Here is a 4,840-nt window from a genome sequence, read left to right as displayed (position 1 = left end):
GCAAGCTATCAAATACGGTGCATTTCTCGGCTTTTAACATAATGCTATACGTCGCCAGGTGTTTCATCAGATTCCAGGAGTTACCTCCTTTGCACAGTATCATAGTATCAGCTTAAAGCACTTGTTGCAGGCTGCTGAGTTTGCATATTTTGCTGTGAAGTACAGCCAGACTTTTGACCGCTTGGCCTTGGACATTTTTAGTCTGTAGCTCTGCTCTAAAAGAACGTACGTACCTGGGCCTGTCTACTACGCTTGCAAAGGTAAAATGATTGGCTAAAATTCAAAGTGCGTGACATCTCAGGGGGGAAAAAAGCACTGAAAGAAAGCACCGAAATGTGCGCTGCTTTTCTGTCTGGTTACTACCGTTTATGTCAGAACCGGTGCCATTACCGGTACCCATCCCTAATTGGCAGCTGAGTTAAACTGTAGACTGACAGCTTACCCTCACTACAGATGAAAGGTGGCTATAGTTTTTGAGGTGACTCAGGGATTAAAAACGTAAAATTCTGAATAATATTTAATTGACACACTCTGTTTTTTTGTCTGGTTTTTATATTATTATTCAAATAGTATGTTACAGTGCACTAGGGTTAGTTAAATTAATATGCACAATATGCTTTTGTCTTCAGACACTGAAAGTCAAAAGCAGCAATACAAAGAATTTAACATGCCAGAATTAAATCCCATGTCCACTTAGCACCATGTGGTGAGATGTGCTATTTAACATCAATATTTAATAGGAAATCATCTCAAAATGCAACAGCACAAAATGCAGTCAGTTTAAAGAAAGAATAATTAAATATAACTGAGTACATTTCTAAGAAAACTGTCTGCTGTGAGGGACTTTTTCTGCTTTCCTGCAGTTGGCATCACCACTGTTTTTTTTTTCTATTTTTCAACACAAATTTATTAATATCCACATAGGGAAGGAGGCAACTTGTTCAATTTACCAATATCAGTAGACAGTTTGAAAAGTAACAGATATCTTAAGTTTACTTAGCTCTGTAATGTGTTTTACAGCATCATGGATCACAAATCTGTGAATGATATAATAATTTGGGGTCAGGATAAAGTCGATCTTTTCATTTAGGAACCTTGCTGTTCCTCTCCATTGGCCAATCACAGCAGCTTCACCATCATTTGCAAAGCCAACAAACCATACATATAACATTTGTTCAAAGATGCTCCTCAAAGCAAGGCATTCTAACTGTGGGATGTCAAACAACAGCCCTAGTGCATAAACCCATCTCCATTTACCATGTAAGAGTATTTTTTTAAACATTCAGATGGTTTGGAAAATGAGAGTGATTGCCAGGACAATACATGGACCCTAGCAATTTTTAACATAAGAGTTCAGCCTTATATCATATATATATATTCACTTTTCCTCAGTTTTCTCTCATTTCTGTGAACAGACATGCTGTTTAAAGCAAGAAACACATGTGTAAAACACATGCTTACACTGAGTACATTACCTTCTCCATCATTTTTGAGCCACAAACTTGCAGATTGCTGGTCATTATTAAAATGAACTTGGTGCATCTGTTTGTTTATAAATTTAGATAAGGCCTAGTCTGTGGCTGAGAGTTGTTTCTGCCATGTTGATTTCATGTGATTCACTGGTAGTGTCCATCCCTGGGTCTGTACAGCATTACAAGTCTGATGCAGACGAAACAGCTGAATTGCAAAGGCAACAGATTTGAGATTTATCACAAGTAATCACAGTATTATTGCAAACAGATTGAATGTAATTACCAACTTGACCCCATTCAATCGAAAAAAACTGGTGGCAGATGGATCCCTGTCTTATAGCCATTTTCTCGGCACGTTCATGCAACAGTGTCATTTTGAAAATAAAGTCATCTCAGACCTAGTCCCTGTCTTTAAAGTGACCACTTCAAAGGCAGGGATCTGTGTGTTGATTGCCAAAGCTGTGCTGCATTGTGCTGTTTTCTCTATTGTAACTGAAGCCTGATATATTAACCTGGGGAATTATGGTCTGGCCGGGTCTTCCGTAGCCTTTCACATCCTTGCAGTGTATGAAAAGCTATGGACAGGGTGGAATGACCCATAAGTGTATTCACATAGTGTCGATGATTAAATAAAGACACCAAGACATTCCACTCCATAGTTTGCCTGTTTGTTAAAACTGATGATAACCTTAAGACAATGACTCAACAGAAAGTGCTATCAACCCACTTTCCTTCCACCTTTCCACAACAAGAGGAGCCAATGCATTTCCAGAGAGCTTGCCTCTCTGCTACTGAACCTCGGTGGAAGATCCAAGTGGGTGAGCACCTTTATTGCATCAGAATGAAGCTAAAAAAGACTCACACATCAGTAATGGCAGGAGTACAGACTTGTGGCTCTCAAATAAACTTCCTGCCCTTTCTCCTGTTATCTGCCTGACTCTGTTCAGGCTATAAATTCCTTTCACTTCAGGCTTTGGTTGACTGTGGTTTTGAGAAAAGTTTTCTAAGTAAGAAACAGAGCCACACACTCTCTGAAATGATGACAGTCACACCTTTAAACAAAGATTTTTTACTTATATCACCTAATATAATTTCCCTCGTCTCAATAATCCTATCATTGATTGATCAGCTGGTAGGTGGGGTAATTTCTTTCTTGCTACCTGTTTTCCGTCCACCCTGACTTCAGTTAAGAATCTTGTTTGAGCTAGTTGCTTTCCTTAGAATATTACAACCTTGAACAGGCCTTCAGCAAGGCTGGGCCTCGGATGTTACCTCCCCACTGTCCATACAAGTGCACCACAGATGTCCTCCCTTTGGCTCTGTTTCCCTCCAGCCAGATTTATAATCTATCATGCAGTAAACATGAAGCCATCGAGCAGTTCATTTTATTCTCTTTCATTATTCTCATATCATGTGTCCCCTGTCCTCAACTTTGTATTCAGGAACGTTTTTGTTTACAAGAAAGAACAAAACCAGCACGCTTGCAGTTTTTTGTCATTGGTTATACTATTATAATAGTTTTTCTACCATTAATCAGCTCAACCTGTTAACCTCTTCACTGTGGCCACCATAATTGTTGAGAAAAACCCAACAATCATATGACACCCTATGAGAAAACACTTTGGCAAAAGTGGGAAGGAAAAACTCCTTTTTAACAGAAAGAAACCTCCAGCAGAGCCAGGCTCAGGGAGGGGCGGCCATCTGCTGCGACCGGTTGGGGTGAGACAAGGAAGACACTATAACAGACATGCTGTGGAAGAGAGCCAGAGATTAATAAGAAGTATGATTCAGTGGGGTTAGGGTTAGTGCGTAGGCTGTAGCTAAAAAGCTGCGGCCGCGTGCGTAAGTTGACAGCTGCAATAAAGAAGTGTACTGAAAAGTGTGAGCATGTGGTTCGGTCTCTTGTGTCCCAGTCCTGGGTTTCGGCACCACTGTAAATGATGCACGACAGATCCGACCACATGTTCACACTTTTCAGTACACTTTTTTATTGTGGCTGTCAACTTACACACACGGCTGCAGCTTTTCAGCGGATGTGCATATTATAAATGTAACTGCTGTGAATTTCTTTGTTCTGACATAAAAGTTATTCCTATGTTAAACATTAGCGCTACATGACTTTCCTGCCAGGTAACTTGCTCCTCACCTGTCAGAACTCTGCGCCGCACCAGTGGGGGGCGCCACACACTTTGAGAACCACTGCATTAATCCAACACGTCACACCATAATCACTGCATTTTAATAGACAATCAGCATCATATATCACTTTGTTATGACATGACATCTATCAAATAAAGTAAAAAAAGAAAAATAGAAGTTGCGCTGTGTGTGCACCGCTGAGAAAAGAAATGAGTTTTTAGTAGAAATGTTACTAAAATCCTGAAATACTGGAGCGTGCTCTGTCCACTGTACAGAGAACAAAATGTGTTGCGATTCTTATCTCATCACATAAAGTTCAGTTGAGCTCTGTTCTGTTTTAATAAAATACTAGTGTTAATGCAAAGCATAAATATGTGGGGCTTCACTCTAAACACTTAGAGTGAAGAGTGAGTAAAGGGTTAAGGCACAGAGCCAAAGGTTTAGATCAGAGTTTTGAGATCAGAGTTTTGAGCCATTCAGCTGTGCCAGTAATGTCTTTGTTATAATAACATCTCCCTGTCTACTTTCTTTCCCTAGCTGTAACTATCACATATATATAAGGTGCTTTTTGGTGCTAAATCAAGCAGAGTTTGCATTTGTGTGATTGATTATATTCCATGCTCACTTGGGGAAATAAATGGAAGAGCAGATGAATTGCACTCACTGGTACAGATGGACTCTGAATGACTGCAATCTGAATTGCCTTCCACCAGGTGACCTGTGCAATTGCCTTGCAACCCAAAGTCTAAACCTCTGGGCAACCAGTGGATCACTGCAACTACTCACTCTCAGTTTTAGACAGATTGCAATGATCTTTCCTGGTTGCAAGGAGGTTGCAGTTCTATGTTTACTATTGTGTGACTGAATCTTTAAAGTTATTTACATTATACATTATATACATTTGGGAGCATGGTGTTCATTTCACATGAACCATGAGATCAAGTAGCTAATTTTATCTCACTGCAGTGAGATAAAATTAGCTCTTGTTACTGCTCTAGACAGATGACATACTGCACACTGAGTAGCAATCTCTTTATAATCTTTATTCTATTTCAGTGAAATTAAATTGAGTTTAAAGTGCAGAATCCTGATCAGAGAGTATATGCATGGCCTCAGCTGGATTGGAGGCAGGAAGCCATATTTAGGCTTTGATAGCTGCTTGTAAGAGGGTTTGAACTTCATAAAAAGATTTGGGGAGCGTTGTCATGAGCCCAACCCCCCCACCCCCA

Source organism: Haplochromis burtoni, unplaced genomic scaffold, assembly GCF_018398535.1.
Source record: "Haplochromis burtoni strain Fernald_Lab_line unplaced genomic scaffold, NCSU_Asbu1 Contig_409, whole genome shotgun sequence".
NCBI classification, from domain to species: domain Eukaryota; kingdom Metazoa; phylum Chordata; class Actinopteri; order Cichliformes; family Cichlidae; genus Haplochromis; species Haplochromis burtoni.
The sequence above is the reverse complement of the archived record's forward strand: the minus strand, read 5'-3'. Positions refer to the sequence as shown.